The sequence below is a fragment of the Lepisma saccharinum genome, chromosome 16 (assembly GCF_977018435.1).
Source record: "Lepisma saccharinum chromosome 16, izLepSacc3.1, whole genome shotgun sequence".
In the NCBI taxonomy this organism is placed as follows: Eukaryota; Metazoa; Arthropoda; class Insecta; order Zygentoma; family Lepismatidae; genus Lepisma; species Lepisma saccharinum.
In genome coordinates, this window is record NC_139244.1 from 45,641,599 (window position 1) to 45,665,523 (window position 23,925).

Below are 23,925 nucleotides of genomic sequence, written 5' to 3' on the forward strand. Positions count from 1 at the left end.
AAAAGAGATTGCATTTTATATGGGATTCACGAAGAGGATTACCTGAAGCTCATCCAGAAACTTCTTCGCGGTTCCGCACGCATTTGGTTAGACCACCAGGTACCAGCGTTCAAGACCTTTAGCACCTTCGAAAAAGCTTTCATTGAACAATTTCAGTGCAGATCATTGGTAGAGAGGAAGGTTACCCAGTTAAGAAACAAGCGGTACGACGTCAACGGAAAGCTCACATACAAACAGTTTTTCTGGCAGAGGGTGGATGAATTCCGTTCGCTTAAGCCCGGAACCGAAGTGATAGAAATCCTCACGGCCATCAGAGCGATGTACCCGAGCTATGTACAGAGGCAGCTTACAGGAGATGTGTTAGAAAATTTTGACCGAATGTCGCTTATCCTTGAAGACATGGATTTGCTGAAGGAGAACGAAAAACATCGATGGGAAGATCAATCAAGCAGAAGAGGGAATAATAATTTTGATAGGAAGAGAGGAGAAAATTTTCCACGAGTGCAAATGGCGACTACACGTAATACATACAATGGACGTCGACAACAATTCAATCGACAAGAACAATCGCAGTACAGTCCTCCAAGACAGCGAGACAGGGATGCCAAAGGCTCGAATCGAGGAAACTACCGTGGAGGCAGACAGAACACCAACGCAGGCTACCGAGGGCGTGGCGACATACGATTTTCAAACCGGGAGGAAGACAATCGTATGGAAGAAGGCAGAACACAAGCTATTCATTTAGTAAGAACCGCCTACAACAATGAGAAGCAAGAGACTGACGAACAATGGCCTCAACCATCAACGAGTAGGGGACTCAATCCCAACGCGCCAGATTACCAGTCAGGTACTCGTCGGGATAACAGCCACGGCGCAAGAGCGGAAAACTAACACCCTCCGACGACAGCTCGGCTCGTGTCGGCGGAGAATCTGAGATCTTCAACAACTAGAAAAAACCTAGAGTATTGAACATCGAAAGAGCCTTTAAACTTGTAAATTATTCCGCATACTAGTGTAAATAGTTTAACACAATTATGATAGTATTATTAATATTCAAAAAACTGAGAACTTATATATATATACATATCTATATACCTATCAATATCTGAGCATATATCATGTTATGTTAATGCCAACATTAATAACATATTATTATATTCTTATTACCCAGAATAGATATTATTTAGTAAAGAAACATGTATTTTAAATGGTTTGAATTGATGATAAGAAATAGTTTATGTAGTAAGTCAATAATTTTGAACTATATCTCAAAGAGTGAATTTTCATCATAACTTAGAGTGCGAATGTAGTAAGTTTACATACGTATATGCATACATAATAGGATAATTCTCATAAGTGTTAGCAAGTTGTTTGTTTAAATGATCAATGTTACAGAGTCAAGAACTGCAAATGAATGTTGAGTAATCCTGCAATTTTATGTTTGGTTAATGTTAAATGTAATAATGTAAAATTAATTGAAAACCGCAATTTAATCTGTAGAGAAAGACAACTATATATTCCAGGGTTCAAGTCCCTATTCGAGCGCCTGTGTGTAATAATTAGGCAAGATTTAACGTTAATTATTAATTGTGTTTTGATGAATTTCCCCTTCGCATATAGTCTTAAGCTCAGAAAAAATTCATGTGTAAGGAGAGGGGAATGTTATAACGATAAAATCTTGCTAATTATCAGGTAAATCAATTAATCATCGTAATAAGCAATAATATGCATTGGATTGTGGCTGTTCACCGAGAGTTGGACGGCGGAGTGCGAAGGACTAGCCTGTTTCCCGAGAGAAGAGGCCGAGCCTCGGGTAAAGAAATATAAAAATACAACTTTATTACCAATGGTCAGATTCAACTGAAATTAAAGACAGCCCAGCAGCAGATTATCATCGACGAAATCCCCAAAGCAGAATTTGATAGGAGATAAATTAAGCCCGATATTAAAGGTTAAACAGCTAGACTGGATAACAATAGCTACAGACTTCATGGCACGGTCTTCGGAACGAGCGTGCAGGTTACAATGGACCCAGTTTTAGGCTAACCTCTCTTCGAGGTGCTTTTTGAAAGGGTCAAAGAACTCCAAATATACGGGCGAAGATAGCAGGAAAAAAAGGTACGACTTGAGGACAATTTAGCAACGCTTGGACAGAGAGGGTACAGTAACGAACCTTTTGAATCGCAAATAAATAGACGCGCAGAGAAGCGGAAGACACAGTATTATTCAGATTTTCTTCGACGCGCTATCAAACAGTTTTACTTGGATTTTCTTCGACGCGCTATCAACCAGTTTTACTCAGATTTTCTTCGGCGTGTTATCATACACAATCTTTCGCGAACCACCCGCTTAAAGTATTCGCTTTGTGTGTCGCACCGTTCCGTGTTGTGTTATTTCGCACGTGTCTGTGTACTATCAATATGGAGTAGAGACAGAGAAAGGCCCTGCTGGGGGGGCGTCCGACCCAGTTGCCACCTAGGAAGATGCGGAGATCCTATCTTATCGCCCGGAAGCTATCTATTGACCACACCTACAAACTTCCACATTCCACCACGAGGACTTCAGTCTGAGCCGACAAAGGTAAGCCGTGAATGGAACGTGCAAATGGATAAGCTTCGTTCGCCCCGTCGTGACATCCAATGAACGCTTTAATTACATAAAAATCTCGAAATGACATTGCTTATTACGGTGATTAAATTGCACCAACTATAATTTTAACATGTAAAACCGTACAGCTTTCAGTTATTAAATTATGCAAAGTATTTGATATTCAGATTGTACGACGCTATAATTTGTCAATATAATTATATATCAGTGATCCTCGTTAACCTCAAAATTAACAATATATAGATTAACATTCATTCAACAACAACAACATAAAAGGAGTAGTGTTTTTACAGTGCAGGTTAAGCTCCTACCGGAACAGTTTCTTTTCCGTAAATGCAAAAGTAAATGTCAAATTAAGATCAGTTTAAATTAATGTAGCTAACTTTAAACATGCCGCCGAACTATTATTGTATTAATTACTCATGTATTTTGGATTGCCGAGATATGAATGTGTGAGTGAAAGTATGAGTGAAAGGGGCAATGATGTAATGTTTATGCATGTGCTCTTCTATAGAAATTACAGTATATATATAGAACTAACCCTGTAGTGTGATTTGTTCTACCCTATGTAATCTCTTGGGCTCCAACTGATGGCACTTACCCTGGGACAAAAGGTAAATAGGTTGTTAATGATTGCCTTTTGTTTATGTGTTTAATTGTTTTGTGGGTTTGACCTTACCCTCGTAACGTAGAATCAGAATGACGTCAGGCACGTTAAATAAGTAGACGTCGCGTTAAGTTACGTTAAAAGTCTCATATACGAGGGCCGATGAAAAAGTAAGTGTCCCCACTTTCAAAAATTATTTTTTTCTCAACATTACGTTGGATCAGTCCACTCCGGTTTTCATGAAATATCTCGCCTGTTACTCTGATGTGTGTCTCGAACTCGATGCAGCTTAACGCTGTTGAAATTGTATTTGCTTTAATTTTTTTTAAAAAAAGAACGTTACGCGTGTGAGCTAATTTGCTCTAAATTATTGCACACACTTAGTACAATAGTAACTACGAGGGTGATTCAAAAAGTAAGGTAACAAGAGCTCTCATGGACAAACTTTATTCCACATGTAGATATACTGATACACATTACTTTTCAAAATAGTCACCATGTTTGTCCAAACATTTGTTCGAACGGTACACCAAGACATGAATGCAGGCATAGATGAAATCTGCGTCAAATCCCTGAATCCACGTCATGACGCCTTGCTGCGTCACAGATTCATGGTTGCCACTGTCATGTAATATTCTGTCGGAAAACCCTTTAATTCACCCATGTAGCATATCCATTTCATGTTTTTGCAGTGGTATTCACACTCCAGAGTGAATCTTTTCATCATAGTGGTTTTCCGACATAAAATATAACTGCCAGTGCCAACCCTGAATATGTACAGCATGCTATGCATAAACAACTTGCAGACTAAAAATTGCAGTTCGAGGTTCGAAACGCCGGAAGAGGAGACCTTGACGAGCAATACATTACTAAGAAAAGTAGCTCGTTTTGATGTTCTCCACACGCTGTGAAAGTTTGTCCGTGTGTGTATACAATATATGTATATGCGTGTGTGAGTTGGTATCTAGAGTTCATAAACTTAAACGAATTTGTTGCAAGGCTTAAGGACTGCATGAATCCACATATTTACATCTAGCTCACTAGAAATAGCTTTGCAGAAGAGCCACGTACGGTTCACGCTGCATTCATTATTGACCACAACACCTCGAGTTGCTTCTCTTACTACATGTCTAAACATGTGTATTTAAGGGAAGTATCGTGTCTACAAAAATGTTCGTATTACCTCAAATATATTTTCCAGGATTATTTTATGTTTTTGTTCCACTGATATCATTCCAATTACAGTAAAACCTCGCTAATCCGGACTAATGGGGCGATACGTTGACCGAAATAAACGAAAGTACGAATTAACTGAAATAACCTAAAAGAAGAGTAGAAAGTGCATTAAAACTCAGTTTATAGCAACAAAACACGTTTATTATGGTGTTTTAAAAGGGCATAGGCCTAAATACACTATACAGTACAGTACAAAGTCTGCGAGAAACAGAGAATTTCATCAGTGGTTGACTGTCTTTTCTTTGGGAAGTTCTCTTGTTGACTTCTAGCCGCATTTAAACCTTGCATTGTGCATTTTTTCTTTGGCCTTTTGCCTGCCCGGATTAACGAGGTTTTACTGTATTTATTTATTACGTCATAGTTCATGTACATTCATCGGATGAACCACAAAGCATACGCTCCTTTCAGCTAGAAATACTGGAAACAGATTCATGTTTACTTTAGCAGTCGTTTTAAGAAAACAACATCGGCGTCGGTAGGTGGGGGGAGGGGTCGGAACGGTCCGTCGAACCCCCCCACCGAAATTGACATTCTGCATTTTAAATTAGAAGAAAACAAAACGCATATTATTATTATATCAATAACTGAAATAAAGTTAACTAGTATTGCAGCACAATAATGAAACAAAAAAAATGCGTTGGACGGGGAAAAAATTGTAAAATATCTGAACCGGATCAGAACTTCATGTTTTGATATTCCAAAACAATCCAAGTATTGAATCGATTCACGAGTTTTCAAAGTTCCAAAAAATAATATTTATTTTATTTAAGAGGGTACTAAATGTAAAATTTATGACTAAAATTTCCTCTCCGCTTTCAAAGAACTCTCTTGAAGGAAATAAAGTTACGAAGAAATTAAAATAACTATGTATTTCAGTATATCAATTGTAAGAAATACGTATAATAATGAAGAAAAACTGTTGCGTCGTTTACGTCGTGACTTGAGTAGAAGTATCTTCAAAGTATGAAAGGGCTCGGTGTAAAACATGGTGAGTTACAAAGTAAAATGTGAAATCCTTCAATTTTCGAGTGAAATTGGCATGTCATACAATTTGCATTGGACTCAGTGAAGTCTTGTGAAATTGGTAAACACAACACGAAAACAATTATCTGCAGTATAGCTTCTAATAACCTTTTTTTTTTTAATGAACTCAAAAATGACCAAAATGTCACCATGTTTTACTCAAGAACCCTTCAATTATTATTGATGCCAACCCCTACAAAAATGTCTAGCTACGACCATAGAAAATATTATTTTTTTGTCATTATTTCATGTTCTACAGTAAATTTCTGTTACTTTATATCGGATCGGTACAGTATTGATTATAGAATAGATATCGATAAAACTCATGGGGTAAGTCTTTACAACAGTGACAGACTTTCACACTGTGTAGATGGATATACTTTCTAAAATCTTTCTTAAGGAGCATATTTTCCTGCCACAAGAGTTTGAAAATAAAGAAGATATCAAGTTAGTATGCAACCAAGCGATACAACCCCAGGATTGCCAGTTGCATTTATTTTATTGGAGAGACAAATTAACTCGCTCTGAGCAGAAAAGCATATATTATTCTATTTCACTTTTGCTTATTCTACATCAATTTTTTACCTCATGGGTTAATCGCGACAATAACAAAACACTGTAGTTTGCCCTTAAGTCATTAACTGCGGATAGATATTACCCGCAAATCTTACACAAATTTTCTCAGGTGTAAAATGCATATAGGTACAGTGTTGCCCACAGCAAGGAGAAAACTTCTACCGCTCAGTGTACCTTTGGGAGGATCTATAAGATTAAAAACCATCGTGTTCATATGCGTGCGCAATTCACCTGACTTATGGGGCGGGGGGGGGGAGGCGAAAGCCTACTTCAGTCGGGGAAAGAAACATTGCATTTCACCTCCGTGTTTTACAAGCTCTGTATATATATGTAGAAAGCAGTGGAGTTTCAAAGGTGGGTGCGGGCCCCAGAATATTCCATTCCTGTGTACACTCACCGGCAATAAAAATAGGACACCTAGATCCTGAAATGCTAGCTTCCCTTTAATATGCCTGGCCATCCGGCGGTAGGAGAACTTCCTACAGTTTCTATTGAAGTCTGCTTATCGCTGTATTGTTAGGCAACACACATAACTCATTGCATGGAATAGGCTATAGGTGTCTTAGTTTTTTATTGCCGGTGGCTGTACATTTAGTGCAATTTTAGGCGCAATTATACACATGTCATACTTCTGACGCGGAAATGGAACTCATATTTACTGCAAGTAAAGGGAAGTCGAATGTAAACAAAATTTATGACTCCTCTCAATTACATTAGAAGTTTCACTAAACACGCGCTTGCAAATTGAATACACATGTGTTTGCAAATTTTTGCATAGCTATCTATGAGTACCTATAAACCAGTGACGTATACTGAACTGAGTCCAATATCTGGGCTATTTCACTATGTCACGTGGTCCTAGGCTATGAATAGAAATAAGTTTGCCAACTCCCAAGAAATCAGGTTGCCAACTCATAAGAAATCAGGTTGCCAACTCATAGGAAATCAGGTTGCCAACTCATAGGAAATAAGGTTGCCAACTCGTAGGAAATCAGATTGCCAAGTCATAGGAAATCAGGTTGCCAACTCATAGGAAACCAGGTTGCCAACTCCAGAATCACCAGGCTTCGCAGATAGCCTAGCTACCTAGAATATACGCTCCTGCTGGAAAGAATCATACACCAGACAGGAAGAATAGAAGAGGAAGTCATAAATAGAGTAAGGAAATCTAACAATGCATACTATCAACTAAGCCAGTCCACTTTCGGAAAAAGGGAAATAGACATCAAAACTAAACTACAAGTGTAAAGTCAGTAGTGGAACCAATTCTACTCTACGGAAATGAAAGCTGGCCAGCAAGAGGAAAAGAGGTAAGACAAATAACGACAGTTGAAATTAAATGCTTCCGTAGATTAGTTGGTAAAACAAGAAGAGATAGAGTACGCAATGAAAGAATCCGAGAAGAATTAAATCAGAAGCCAATAGAAGAGAAACTGACACAAAGACAATCAAAATGGTTAGGGCATGTGGTAAGAATGGATGAAGATAGAAAAGCAAAACAATTTATGGAAGCTAGAACAGAGGGAAGGAGAACAAGCGGTAGACCCCGGAAGACATTCGAAAAAGGAAAAGAAGAAATAGGACAAAGGAAAGGAAAAGGAATAAGAGAACTGAAGAGGATGGCAAAGGAACGGGTGAGATGGAAGGAATGGATAGAGGCAACCGCGACGCTATGAGGTGGATAGAGGCAACCGCGACGCTACGAGGCAAAAGGGGAAAGAGGAAGACGAAGAAGAAGTGTTTGCAAATACCGAATAGCATATGAAACACTGTTTTCCCAACATTATTTTGAACGTCTGGAGTCTTAGGAAAATATGGTACCCTACACTGTTAGTCTTTGGTGATTGGTAGAAGATTGATTGATTGATTTGCTTTATTTTACTTTGCTTCTTGTGCTAATTTGCGAAGATGGGGATGAGTGATGATATGATGAATGGACTCTCACAAACATCCATGCCCGGGCCAGGATTCGAACCCCTGACGTCGAAGCGCGATGTGCTAACCACTCCGCCACGGGGGCCGGCAGTTGGTAGACGAGTTTTAAACACCTCCACTATGTTTCACTGACAAACCCAAATTTCTTGAGAAATACGCTCCCTCATTGCTTGGGACTTCTAATCGGCCTTTTTAAGAGAGTAATATTGTTTATTAATGGCGATAAGATCCCTCTAAACTAAATTTTTAGGTGGAAATTTTCAAGGGGGCAAATGCTTCGCTTGCCCTCGCATGCGGACGCCCCCTGCTTGAAGTATAGTACCCGAGTAAAAAGTGTCTCTGGCAATCCTCGATTTAGATCTAACGGTTGCATAATTACAGGATAAACGTGATATTTTCAGCAAGATTGCTGCGATCAAAATTGTAAATAAAAGTTGCTTTCGATCAAAGGTTTTTAAGTTCTCTGTTCACGAAGTTTGACTTGTGAAAGTTTGTCATTGTTGCATCGTACCCCCCCCCCTCCTAAAGTGACAGTTTATAGGAACAAATGCAACTGGATGGAAGCCCAAAAACAGTGGCGTGCCCAGCGGAAGATTTGTGGAGATTCTAACCCCTCCTTTTTTTAAAAAAAAATCAGTTATATGAACGGACAGTAAAGAAAAACAGACCACATAACCACAACCCCCTTTCAACACTCATGGGCACGCCACTGCACTTTGAAATTTACAGGGAGGATTGGAAACATTTTGTCGGCAAAGAAACAAAATGACCTAACCTGGCTCTTGCATCCGTTTCGTCTTGTTCGCCTTTTCGCCGCGGAAGATTTCATCTTACCAAGTTCAGTTGTCGTGTTGCTGATTCAAGAAGCATGCGGGCAACCTGTTGCTCTCCTCTTGTTTTACCCGCACGCCGCCAATATGATGGTGTCGCTGCGATCGATCCTGTGATCTTCAATCACACACTCGGGCAATAATCTGTGCGCACACTTCACAACATTAAACACAACTGGCAAACTGCACGGGCTGGTATTTTCCGTGGAAACTGATGTGTATGCAAAATATTCATCAGGTCAACTGGTTCACAAGAACACTCATTTCGTTAACAAATTATAACATCTAGCACTAATAGCATTTGCAGGGTGCTATTTTCTCTTTTCAAACACTTGACCAATGGCAGAATTTGTGTAACTTCTTCTTCATTAAAGTACGGCGAGAGATATGACAACACGGAGCACAAACAAAAGAAAGTCGAAACTAGTTAAGGATTACAATTGTTCTTGTATGAAGTTTTTCTAGCGCGCCAGGAGAAACGACATAAACACTTCTTTTCGCAACGTGTTATGCTAAAAGCGACGAGAGAAGTCCTTGCGACGCCGGTGACATCTACCGACGCACTTGCGAATTTCCGTCAGGTTAGCGTCCCCTTTTTTTCGTTCTTTCGCCACAATCTCTTGGGGTCTTAAAACTTCGCACGCTGACACACAAACACAGAAACAGCCCGGAAAGAAAGATGAAGAAGAGGAATCAGAAAATAAATATAAAGGGGGGGGTGGGGAATGAATGGCTTGCGCGCGCACGAAATCGGCGAAGGAACTTTGAAAATAGGAGGAGGGGGATACTTCCAGGGCTTGTTTGGCGAAGAAATAGGATTGCAAGATTACGGGTCCATTATCCCAGTCTCCAGTTTCGCTATCCTCGGCGACAGTCGTTTGGTTTGCTTTTTTTTCCATTCTTTTCCTCGAAGCCTTATCTGAGCGTCGACGTCTTTTTCCACCAGTGACGTTTTCTTTTCTTAGTTCCTGACTCCGCCAACCCAGGTGGAGGGCGCTGCATGCAATGAGTCACTCGGGCGATTCTTCCTGTGTTCTTTTTGGGCGCGCTCGCATCATTGCTCTGCCTTACATCACCTGGGATGGACAAACGATTGCAGGCTTGCCAGGCACAAGTTTTTCTCAGTCAGAGACTTTGCACGGTTGCCAGTACACTGTTTTTATTATTCGCTAGGTCTTTTAGTGCAACACTGACTTACGCACGGAGAATGCTAAGAAGCAATGCCTTCAGCCGTTCCGTCGCCTGACCATTTGACGTACCTTTAAGTTAAATGCGACCACGAAGGACATGGATGGTGATTATATAAATCGAATAACAAATACGAGAAATCTCATGCACTGTCCGACAGACTAAAATGCAGCGCGCGACCAGCCCTTATGGCAGTGACCCGCTGTTGCCGCGTTTACCTACGAAGAAACGTGCAGTCAAACAACCAGTTAGGCCTACCGCTGCCCCCTGTTTGAGCAACAAGCAGCAACCTTAGAATCCCTCCACCCCGAACCGGCCAGCTGGGAAACAGGATTTTGTCAAAATAACCGTTCTTCGCTGTGAATGGGGGCCTAAAAGTAATGTGACCCGAGTATAACAGTGGGCTATAGCCCACCCTTGGCTCCGCCTCTGAAAAACGGTTGAAAGTTTCCAGAATCCAGTACACTAACGAAATATCTCTTCTGTGTATCAAGGTCAAATGCAGGGTGGTATTGACTGGGGTGAAGGGGTATTCGCTCCTTCTGGTTACTTCTTGCGCTTTCTGGTTGCTGAATTTTGGCATTTGGTGTTGGGAAGTAACTAGTTATACGTAACGCAGTACACATGAAAGTTACTTCATTTAAGAATTCTTACCTCTGTAACCAATTACTTTTAAAAGAAAGTAGTTGTAACTGACCAATAGTTACTTTATCAACAGTTACTTTACAGCACTTAAATTGTTAACTTGAAAATTTGTAACCTGGAAGGATAGCTAAATCCTGCAACTCTGTTTCCGACAATGTGTCTTCTCTGGATGGTAAGGTGTAAGGATTTTCGTGGAATCGCCTAAGCCAAGGAAGCTGGGCTTTATCGTGTTCACAAAAGTGGCAACTTTCTCCATTGTTATTCCCAAATCAAACTGTAGTTCAAGTGATGTACCTAAATGTTCTGAGAATGTGAATATCGTTCCATAAGTTCCAAAAACTGAAGTCCAGATACTTTTTTCAAATATCCAACATTACAAAAGATGAAAAGGTGTAAGGTTACCGAGGGCCACATGTATTTATATTTTACACTTCGAAATCGATGCGAAACAGTATCGAAAATACAAATAACTCAAGACATCGTATGATAAATTCCCTTAGTGTCCTGGCAACACTGTTAGTGATCCCAGGTCAATCCAGATTGACTTAAGTTTTCCATGCAAACAAACCAGACGAAGAAAATACATGTGAAGAAAAGAAGAAAATTGACATCGCGAAGCCAAACAGGAAATGGCTTGCCACCAGCGAAAAATTGCTCGCGACCGAAATATTTCTTTGCTCAGTAGGAACTCAGAATCTGCCAAAAAGGCGGCCGGGGGGGGGGGGAGGGGCGGGGGGCCTCCAACTTGCAACCGCTTTGCTGAATGACAAATCCGCTTCATGTGCCACTGGTGGGACTGGACCTACGATTAGTTTTACATGGGATCTGAACCCCACCAAGAATCAAATATATACGACAGACCCGTGCCCAAGGGGGAGGGACATGGGGAACATTCCCACTACGAAATATTTTAATGCGAATCTATAAAAACATACAAAAATAACATTGACAATTTTTGAGGTTTTGCAAGAATTTCGATTTCGTCCTTGCATAAATGAATGGGTTGCTTGCGGAGAGAAGGGGCTCCAGAAGTATGTAATATTTGGTAATTTTAGCTTCACAACCATTGATGTAAGGCTACCAGATTTAGTCGGGACAGCCCATTCTTTTTAATCTCTGTCCCGACTTTCTTCGACTGTAATGATGATGCGAAATATCCCCACTATTTTTTCGTTAAGTCACTCACATTCTGACATGTTCTTCACTATAAGAATCGTCGCCAATACATATAATATATATTATTTTCTAAACATAGAATTATCATGGCTGTTCAATAGTTCTGGAATAAGAAAATTAACAGAAATTTGAACGCATTGTTAATTTGCGAAATACAGTGCTATTCGAATACTTCAGAGAATTAGCGCCAAGCTGTACGCCGTGTGACAGCCTTTCTCTGTCTGTCTGTGTTCTTGATTGAATGCCGGATCAGGAGGTCTGTGGGTGAGATGAATTATTTTCCAATACTCTGGGGCATAATGCTGTTAACTCTACAATGGTACGTTTACTTTGCAACAGTACTTTAATTCAAAGACATTTTTGCAATCATATTTTGTTATTTGCTTCTGTGCATAATCCGAAAAGAATGAGGAAAATTCTGTTGTACATACTGTATTCAATGTTGATGTTATTTTGTTGGTACCTTTGACCCTCTGTTGTACCCCCTGGAGAAAATTAAATATTTTGCATGGTTTATGAAGATTTTGTTGTTTATGAACGTTTACAGTTGATTTTTGCTCGCGGAAATGTGTTATTGTGAAGTAAGGTAAGTCTGTTACCTTAGCATGTTACTTTACCGTGTAGCAGAACAGCCCTAAGGTTTCGCGCAAGTGAATATAGCACCCAAAACGACTTTCCACAACAGCAGCTATAATTTTACGTAGTTTGGTCAGGATTGCTAGGTTAGGTACTGATAGTTATTTTCGATTTGTTCTTTCGCTATATTAGTGGTCTTACAAACAGTTTTTAGTAATAAAAACTGCGAAAATACTCCGAAATTGCAGGTTTTGACTTACGTGGGCCATTCTTAGGGATCAAATATCTCCGTTATTTGTGCTTTCCTAACGCTGGAACCACTTTTACATTACGTAAAACATTGAAATCTGACGATTAAAAAAAATCGACGAAATTCTGGAGGGGGTACAGTGGGTAATCGGCCCCATTTTGTTTTGTTATTCGTTACTATGGTGACTGTAGAAATTGGATAATATACTCATGTGTTAAGTGACATTTGTCAAGTTATTTTATTCAATTATTGCAAGAAACTGCTCCACACTGGGGACAGTTGCAACTTGCAATACTACTATAGCGTTGGTGGTCACATCTAATACTACAACAGCATTTCGTATCTTCTCTTTTCCCATTTTTGATCACCCTTCCAAAAAATAATCTTGGATACGGACCTGATATACGAGGTATGCTGCGCAACTTAATCGTGTTGGAACCAACTACACAACAATGGTTTGGAATGCATCGTTAACCAATTGCACTCGGAACAGACCACCACTTGATTCTTCCAACTGGATAATTGATTTGCTTTATTTTACTTCGCTTTTGTGCCACGTTTTGGTAACATGCGAAGATGGGTGACAGGGTGAAGATAGGTTCCTAAAATAAGCTCTAAATATCCTAAAATGGGTTCGAAAAACCCTAAAATAGGTCCTAAAAATCTTAAATTAGGGTCGAAACATCCTGATGTAGATTAAAAAAAACTTAAAATAGTTGAAAATTCCTGAAAAATGCTGATTAGGTATAGTCACCGGCAATGAAAATGGGACACCTATATCTTGCATAACGTTATGTGTGTTGCCTAACCCTACGGCGAAGGCAAAATTTACCATTGGAAATTTGCTACTAAAATGCACTCTTCGTCGTATAGTTAGGCAACAATCTATTTTCAGGTTATCCACAGTCAAACTCCGCAATTTTGTCTGTGAGGTTCATCTAATATGCTGAAAATAATCTTTCAACAAAAACATAGTCAGTGTTGCAAACTTCAATGCTGAAATGTTAGTTTGCAACGCGTGAATGCCACAAAGTACCGAAGTGACGCGAAAGTGAGCAAGACCACACAGATCAGACCACTTTGGATTGTACAGGTAACAGTGGCACCAGACATTTTGCTTTGTTTAGAGCTTCGAAAAATCACGATGGACTTGGAGGAAGGAAAATCGTCAGAGAGTACGTTTCAAACACGTTCGTCATTGAATGTTTTCGTGACCAAACAAAGCAAATGCCTCTTTGTGACAAAACAATCCTGTTAAACCTCTAAAAATACACTATATAAGAATCTTAAAAGAGGCATGATTTAGGCACGTAAACCTAAAATAGGTTCTAACAAGCTAAATAGTTTTTTTAGACGCTATAAAACTGCATCAGTTGTTGCATTTTTTAACGAAACGCTGACATAACATATTGTTTCTTACATACCTGTAAAGGAAAAAATAGGTTAAAAACCTAAAATCCGAGGTCTGGGATTCGAACCCGGGACTCCTGGCGTCGTCGCATGATGTGTTAACCACTCCACCACGGGGTCCGGCTATCAACTCGATAAGTCAAGCCATGTGACCTTATGTATACGCATGATTCATTTTAGTCAAAGCCTGATACACTTACAACGAGACCTGTCCTCGGATAACGTTCTCACTTCTAGAAATTTCCATGAAGATATATTAGATGAATGAAGGTTACTTGGCAGCAGTGATGTGCGTCTACGCGTAAACAACGATAATCTACATTCTCCACGTATACTATTTTATACACGTACATTACGTAATCTATGTAAACAATATGGCGAAAGGTGATAACTTAGCAAAGGGCGCCATGAAATTAAAAGAAAATTATACTGCGTATCAGTTGCCAATGTGTGAGAAGAATTTTTCATACTCTTTCTTCCAAATTCGAACAATTTCTCACCTAGAAAGAAACCTAATATATGAAATATTCTAGTGTTTTATGGGGAAAAGACCACTTTTGCCTCACGACTGCCATCTGTTTTTTTTTTGCATACTATTTATTTTCGTCCATAGTTGATAATAGAAGAGAAGAGAAATTTTGGTGTAAATAGGATTCTTTAAATTTCGTTAGGAACCAGTACAGTTGGAAATGTCACTTTCCTTTCATGAAATCCTTGACAATTAATGTTAATGCACTTTAGATGGTCTTCGTAGTCTATGTAAACTACAACCCAATGTAATCTACGCGTAGATTACGTGTAGACAACGCATGTAGACGTAAACTTATAGTCTACGGCACATCACTGCTTGGCAGCTATCAGAGACAACGGGAGTACAGTGGGATCCGTGAGTATTGCCGTGTAAATTGTCCATGACTATCTTCACTAATTTTTCTCTTACATCCTGTGTGTTTCTAAGCGATGGATTTTTATGTATGCTGGTGCAGAAGTTGTCAACAGCTTGTTTTAAGTTTTCTTTTAATTCTTGAACTTCTTATTGGGTCAAATAAAGTGCACGAACATGGTGATGGGACAAAGATGCCACTGTGCAGACCACGCGCTCTTCTGGATTTCAATAAATCAACGGTAAAAAAGGTAACATGTATATCCTAACGTCAGAGCTCTGCGTTCACGAGTAAAGTTATGGGAAACGTACAAAAGATGGAGCTGCTTTAACACACAACATATAGGGTGTTCGGGAAAAGGCTCAAAAGTCACATACTGCTATTTTCTGTTGCTCTCATTTAATTCACACTGAATTAAATAAATGAAAATATTAACAGTATAATTTTATTTTCGGAATGTGTAAAAAATCTAAACAGTGATGATCCAACACATTTATCAAGTCTGTAATATTTGCTATTAAATGGATAACATAAATTCTGTCAAATTCTAAAATTCTATTTCTTGTGCTTTTTTTCGAACATACTAGAAATATCATTTAACATGTAGAAGAAATCGTATTCTAAGCTAATTGCTAATGTAAAAACTCATTTTAAGTAAAGACGATTTGCAGGTTTTTTTCAGCGAAGAACAGAGGACTTGTTTCCTTTCGCTTCCTACAGAGACTCCTTGGACAGCGGATAGGCATTTTTTCTCCGAAATGACGCGGTTTCCTTCTCAAAAAACAGCTTGAATTTGAAATCCTGACATCGCTAGGTCAACTGGTAACAGTTTCTCATGTACAGTAACTATCACATCCATACAATAACTAAAGCAATGAATTGTCGTTGAAATGAAAATAACTTAGCCTACATGAAATAAATGCACTTTGCAGTATGCGGCAGTGTCCGTCTGCTGTTCTCAGTACATTTTCGTACATCATTCCTCACACAAGCATAAATATCGCTCAAGAAAAGAACTTTGGCACCAACGTGAAAATCAAACGCAATTCCTTACTTACCGCCAGAAACTCAACTCTCTAAAACGAGATGAAGACTGTACTTACCTAGAAAGAAAGAAGCATAAATAGAATCAAAATCAGAACACAGAAATATTAATAATATTATTGTGTTCATATGAACCACTAAAAATGTCGTCCCATGTTAAAAAACTCAATATGTTGACCAAGGCAGAAATTTATTTTATTCTAAAACTAAACGTTACGTTTCAATCTCCTAGCAAGGTCTTCTTCAGACTCTGTACCAAATACAAAGAAAGGAAGGGAGAAGAGAGTACTAGTGAGAAAATGGAAGGAGGTCAAGGAAATAGAGAAAAAAGAGGAAGAAGACACAATGAACTGGAATGGGGGACTGAAGATAAACAAAGAATGGAGAAGGTGTTAGAAAGAGTGGAAAGGACAAGACCGAAAGAGTAGAGAAGAAGGAAGAGGAATGAAGTGAGATAAAGAGTCCAACCACATTCCAGATGAAAGGAAATGTTTATATAAATCGCCTGTCAGGTGAAACAACAGTTGACATGAGAAGTCCACCTACTGGAACACTTGGAAAGGAATGTTCCAGATAAACAACTTTCTAATAATCTTGTGTCTGGAGAGGAGTGATTTTTGTGTATATATATCTTCCTGTTTTGTACCTTATTTCATTTGTATTTGGTACAGAGTCTGAAGAAGACCTTGCTAGAAGGTTGAAACCTAACGTTTAGTTTATGTTTTAGAATAAAATAAACTTCTGCCTTGGTCAGCATATTAGAGTTTTTGGTTATGATGGAAACAAGAGTTAATGGTCTTATCGTGATATGTTCCCAAATGATTATGCATCAATGTAGTTACATACACATACACACACATATACACATTTCTTTCGTTAAAGTAAATTTTAAATTCATCTAAAAAAAAGTGCCGATACCGTTGCATACCGCCGGAAAAAAGACACTATTATCAAGCCGAACACTTACATGTACTAAAATTTCAAACAGACAGGCAAAATGACACCAAAAAATTCAAATTGGCAAGCAATAACGCTCTAAAAACTCGAAATATACAGCCTGTAACAGATTATGCTCGTTTTGCGACGCTTCTTGCTTTCGTTCAGCGGGAAACAATATTTTTGATTCTCTTTCTTTGCTACGTAATTGAAGAGTAGAAAAACCGGAAAAGAATTGCTTCCCGCTGAACGAAAGTAAGAAGCGACGCCAAACCAGCATATTGTTACAAGCCTTGGCGGAGTGGTTAGTACAGCGTCTTACGCCAGGGGTGCCGGGATTCGAATCCCGGCCTGGATGTCGGTGTTCTTTATACACCCGCCGCAAAATGACTTCGGACCTCATAACAAAAGCACAAAAAGTTACATCTCTATCACAGGCCAGAGGCTAAGTCCCGAATCATTGACTTGTTGATAAAAGCAAGAGACTTGGTAGGATTAATTGTTCTATCATTAAATATATTTTCAGTCGAGTAGCCAATCGATATCTGCGCTCCGACGACCGCCATCTTGAAAACATCCGCCATACTTGATATTTTTTTAATTTCATATATCTCGGGAACGGTGTCTCCTATCAACGTCCGGTTTTTTCAGAAATGTTCCAAATAGTGTAAACTTTCATAACAAATCAATAAATCTATTTTTGAAAAATAAGAAATAGAAATTTTTCAGAAAACAAAAACATTTTATGAGAATAACTGCGAGTTGAAAGTCTTAACAGTGATTAATTTTTCAAAAATTATGTTGACTTGTTTGTAAATTGTATTTATCTTAAAATGTCATTTAAGGTAAATTTATAAATCTCGGAAAATTAGGGGTTCAGTTCGTCTAAAGACTTCTAACAAACACTAAGTAATCTTACAAAATAGAAAATGCCATTGTTTGGTTCGAGAATTATTACTTAAGACTTTCTGAAAAACTTCAATTTTCCAAAATTGATTTATTGATTTATTATGAACGTTTACACTATTTGCAACATTTCTGAAAAAAACAGGACGTTGATAGGAGACACCGTTCCCGAGATATATCAAATCAAAAAAAATCAAATATGGTGTATTGTTTTCAAGATGGCGGCCGTAGGAGCGCAGATATCGATTGGCTACTCGACTGAAAATATCTTTAATGATAGAACAATTAATACTACCAAGTCTCTTTCTTTTTATCAACAAGGCAATGAATCGGGACTTAGCCTCTGGCCTGTGCTAAAGATGTAATTTATTGTGCTTTTGTTATGAGGTCCGAAGTCATTTTGCGGCGGCGGGTGTAAGTGTCCTTTCATCAATTTCATCATATCATTCAATCATTCTGCCGGCCTCCGTGGCAGAGTGGTTAGCACAGCGCGCTACGACGCCAGGAGTCCCGGGTTCGAATCCTGGCCAGGGCATGGGTGTTTGTGAGAGTCTCATCAGGAATTTCATTGTAGCATCACTCATCTGCATCTTCGCAATTAGCCATAGGTGGCATAAAAGCGAAGTAAAATAAACCAAGTCGATGAAACAACAATCACTCATTCTCATATTAGGAAAGGTGGCAGAAAAGCGAGGTAAAGTAAAACAAATGAATCGAAATGGGCGAAAAGACATTAAAACTCAAAATAACAGGCAAGAAGATACAAAAAACTCCAAATGAGTAGGCAAAAAGTCACTAAAAACACAAAATAGGCAGGTAAAATTCACTAAAGACTATAAAAATATAAATATCCGGCGCCCACCCAGCGTCGAATAACATGGGTACCTGGGGGAAACCTTGGGGGGTAAAGGCGGTCAGGGGCGTGATTCTGATCACATCACCCCTACTGACGGCCGGATCAAGAAAGTGAGGGGCGTTACTCCCACATCCCCTATACGCCATCATGCCGTGGTGCTAAGCACAGGGGAGCACTTTACCTTTTTTTACCTTTTCAAAGACCATAAACAGGCAAAAAGGCACTACAAAGTCCAAACAGACAGGCCACAAGGCAGAATGACTACAAAGTCATAATATGCAGGCAAAACGGCACCAAAGCAGCCACATGGATAATAAACCTTTGGATAATAAACCTTTTCCTGCTACCACAAAAATAGGCAATAGTTAGGCTGGAGAGTTCAATGTACTAACCGATCTCTAACTACGCACTGGTAATGATCAGGCTGGTCCGATCTAAAAGACATTGATCCAAAGCAGCCACATGATTATCAGATACAAACTAAAGACAGTTCGATGAACATAAATCGAGAAGATTTAATTAAGGAAGCTATAATTTGAGCAATTAAAGTCCAACGAAATCAAAAGTTTTCAAAAAACATTCAGAAGCAAATTAATTCGAGAAAATAAACTGCTACGCAAGTTAATTATATAGGTTTTCAATCTACTATTTTACAATAAAATAATAATATTTGCCACTGCCCTCTAGTGTATGTATTAGAAATTCATGAGTGATCCATAACACGTAGAATTTGATTGAATAAAAAACAATCTTGCATTGCTAATTAGAACAGAATAGCAATTATTTCTAGTGCAGCTGTAGATACCTTACAGTACTAGTGCGTTTTCTGCACTATTTCTTTTCTTGCCCTCTTCTCTAGTTCGTTACGGGTTCACATCCCTTCTTCAGCTTTCACTACACTTACACGAATTTCACTACTTTTTATAACTAACTACCCGATTACCCGGCGTTGCCCGGGTATTTATTTATCCTAATCATCTATTACACAGGAAAATAATAAATTATACTTGGGTGAATCAAAAAGTAAGTTACACCCCCTGTAAAAAACAAACAAAACACATTAGAAAGAAAAAAAATATTGGACGAAAACGCATGAACATTTAACTTTTCTCGACATAGTCACCAAGGTATTCCAAGCATTTTTCGTATCGTGTGACCAGTTTTACGATTCCTTGTGCGTAAAAATTCCGTCCAATTTCTTTGAACCACTTTGAGACTGCTTCCTGAACTTCCTCGTCTGACGCGAAACGCTGGCCCCCTAGGTTTTGTTTGAGAGGACCGAAAAGGTGGTAGTCACAGGGTGCCAAATCGGGGCTATAGGGAGGGTGAGACCACACTTCCCACTTGGATTTCTGCAGTAAATCCTGTGTGACACCAGCTGTATGGGGGGTAGCATTGTCGTGAAGAAGAAGAACCCCATCACTTTATCTTCCGGGCCTTCGATCTTTAATGGCTTTTCTCAGCTTCTTTAAAATCTCACAGTATGTTGCGGCATTGATTGTTGTTCCTCGGGGCACAAACTAACTGTAAACAACGCCTTCGGCATGACATTTCGAACCGTTGGACAGGTTTTGGCTTTTCTTGGTGGTGACGAATCCTTGTGTCTCCATTCCATGGATGCCCTCTTTGTCTCGGGAGTGTATTGGTGCACCCAGGACTCATCTCCTGTGATGATTTTGCTCAGAAACTGCGGACCATCCGTGGAATAACGCCGAAGAAATGACAAGGCAGCATCAAAACGTTGATTTTTGTGACCGTCGGTTAACAAGCGCGGCACCCAGCGAGAGTTTACGACAACCCATCTGATCACGAATCAGCATAGACGCACTACCATAGGATAAGTTCAGTTCACTTGCGATCTATTTAATTTTCACGCGGCGGTTAGCAACAATGATTGCATTCACACGCTCCGCATTGTCGATAGTGTTCACAGTTGCAGGCTGCCGGACACGCGGTTCGTCGTTCACGTTCGATCTTCCCTCCTCGAACATCTGGCACCATTTTGCGATCATGGGGCGTGACATCACATTCTCACCATACACCTCGACAATTTGTCGATGGATTTCACTCCGATTATGCCTTTGTGCCCACAAAAATCGGACGACGGAGCGCACCTCAATACGACGCGCTTCTGGTGTGTGAAGAAGTTGCCACCAAGCGTGATTATTTTATCTCTCTTAGTACAGAAACACGGGTCGGGTGTAACTTACTTTTTGATTTACCCTAGTAACTAGTGTAAAAAGTAACTAATTTTATTCACAGATATTTAAAAGTATAAGTAAACAAATTATAAATTAAAATCTTTTACAAATTCACTATAATACTAATTTACCTCAAAACTTGATTATAAACAACATTCTTATTTTCACCTCCAGGAGAAAGAATAAATAAATTGAACGGCATTGGGAGTGTCACTATTCATCTTAGCGACCCCGAAAACTATGGATTCCACACTAATATCGGTCGTTTTCGATTATTTGTACATGTTACCCCACCCCTAGGGGTGCCAGGGGGTGTCTTACCCCACAGTATTTCTTTCCAGATTGTAAGTGATACGTTTACCACGTTTAGTTGAAATTGCTCCAGGGGTTCGAGAGTTATGCCGGAACAAACATACATACCTACATATATACACACATACATCCATTTTCATATTGTTCTCTATTGAACACATACCTCTTACTCACTTTCTACCCCACTCTCAGCTGCATTGCCTCTTTGTCCAGACATAATGTAAAGTTCCAGACCTCATTGGAACGCCACTTTACTTAAAAGAAAGTTGCGAAAGATCAGTTTCCCTCTCGACAACCATACGTCAAGTCCACGTGGAGCCCAGTAAATCCTCCCCTCAAACCTTTTTCACCAATAACGTCCGTTTTAGGATGTCTTTGGTACTTGTCAAGTCCACGTGGAGTAAATGAAAAGTTGTCAATTCAGTTTTTTTTAGCTAGGTTGTGTTATTGCGTTCAGATATATATATATATATATATATATATATATATACGAGGGTTAAGTCATAAGTCATGGCAACTATTTTTTTTCTCGCAAACAGGGGACAACACGAAAATCTAAGATATACGTTTGAAAGTGTATGGAATGAGCCTTCGAATGAAGCCATCAGATGAAGTCTGAGTGCAGGAGACTCTCGTAGGGAAGAGGCAGACAACAGGGAATTGGACAACAGTGTTTTATTATGGCATGAACAACAAGTACACAAGACTACACTGTTTAACAACCTTCACAGTATTCACCCTGGTTATCCACTTGTATTTTATTAAGGCATGGCACCTGTCCTCATGTAAACACTGTTCAATTAGCAATACCCGTACATCTTTGTCCTTGGACACAGCATGCCCACTGCGAGAGACAGATCGGCAGTTGACACTCTGACCCGTTTGAAGGCCTCCACCCACCTCGCCACTGTTTCATAGGGCATGGCATGCACACCCAGTGCTTCCCGTAGCTCTGTATAGCATTTCCATGCATTTCTGTCGTGGATAACTGCTATTTTAACGTACGAACAATGCTCCTGCTTCATGACCTCCATTTTCGACTGAACTTGTGTGCGTGTTTACTACCCCACCGTTGTTCACATACACCATCTGGTGGCTTCTTTCGAAAGTACATTCCATACACTTTCAAACGTATATCTTAGATTTTTCGTGTTATGCCCTGTTCGTGAGAAAAAAAATAGTTGCCATGACTTATGACTTAACCCATATATAGACACACACACACACAATGTGGAGACCGTTGGAACGTCGTCGCAGTTAGTGTTGGATCTCTAAACACTGCTGCTAAAAATGACAACAGACCTTCTCAGAAAAACAGATACGCGTTCGATCTTGTTCCTCTCGAGCCGTTCCAATGAGGACTTAAACCATAAGCAAGTTCCCAGATTCCTCATTTGCTTATCATCTTCCCTTGCCCCCACCGCCTTCTTTTAACACTCATCTAAGATCTTACTTGGATCCCACTTTAAACTGTAGGTCCAGTCTCGATTAGCCTTACTGTGCATAAAGTGAACTTAAAACACCAAATCAATCAATAAGTTCTTACTATGCTTTCGTTTCACCTTCACTGTTTCTTGAGGGGAGCACGAAATTTTATTTATACTTTCCCGCATAACGGACATTCTGCGCTGCCAGCCTCGTTTTGCGTTCGAATTGTGACCATCCCGCAGTCTGAACCAGGCCAATTCCGATCTTTTGCTCAATTTAAGTCAACATAGTTTGGGCAGCGACATTCCTACATGGAAGCGACCTGACCTTCAACAATAAATGGGCACCTGGGGGTAACCTGTGGGGTAAAGGTGCCCGCAGAACGGTGCTGATAACATCAACTCCAAAAATGGCAGAAATTATGGATGTGTAGAGGTCGCCCTGACGGCGTAGTGGTAACGTTGTGGCCTTGTAATCAAGGAGTTCCGATATTCGGTGAAGGCACATAGTGGTTATGATCCCACATTAGTCTGTAAGTCCAGTCCCGATAAGCTTTTTTGTGCATAGAGTGGCCTTAAAACAAACTGAAGGGTTCAGTCTCCACCCCCCCCCCCCATATCCCTCACGCCAGGTTGGATTGTGTTGAGTGTAGCTTTACTACACACAAAAACTGTTTTTCATTCTGTGAGCGTTCCCACTCTATGAATAAATTATCATTTTTTTTTCTTTAACCTCACATTTTTTATTATTATTCACGTTGCAGCCCTTCTTGAAGAGGTGTACAATGCATTAAAGATTCTACATTTAAACAATATTCAAGATCCCTATTCCCTGTGTTGAGAAAAACACATGCTTGAGATTGATAAGACCGTCTCTCTAATGCAGCAATACAGATCTCTTTATTCGCAACAACCTCTCCGCATGACACTACCTGCTTAGTTTCCCAAAAGTAGGGATGATATCGAAGAAACTTGACAGTATCTCGATGTGTACATGCCGTGTCGTCTCGAAATATATATCCCCCCCCCCCCACACACACACACATGGGAATTCCGGGAGAGATGGGAAATTTAATCAATTTTACTGTTTAAAAACATACGACTTACTTAAAATATCAACTATCTTAGTTTGAATGGTAATCATCAAACACTTTTACGATTGCCCATCTCTCCCGAGTGTCCTAATCAAGGGCGATTCTCGGTGGAGGCACATTGCACAGTGGTTCGAATCCCACTTTAAACTGTAGGTCCAGTCCCGATTAGCCTATCTGTGCATAAAGTGGACTTAAAACAAAAATTC

General features: G+C 39.6%; 1 protein-coding gene across 4 annotated transcripts in view; it reads right to left on the reverse strand.

Moving 5' to 3' along the window:
• The window catches only part of Lmpt (four and a half LIM domains protein limpet), a 718,337-nt gene that overhangs the window by 481,767 nt on the left and 212,645 nt on the right, over positions 1-23,925 (reverse strand). The window contains exon 1 of one of the 4 annotated variants that reach the window (XM_083138100.1): positions 8,760-8,914. The exons of the other annotated variants lie outside the window; for them this stretch is intronic. The gene's annotated coding sequence lies outside the window, so the exon portion shown is untranslated. Of the gene's footprint in view, positions 1-8,759; positions 8,915-23,925 lie in introns of those variants that run through there. 4 annotated transcript variants of the gene reach the window in all.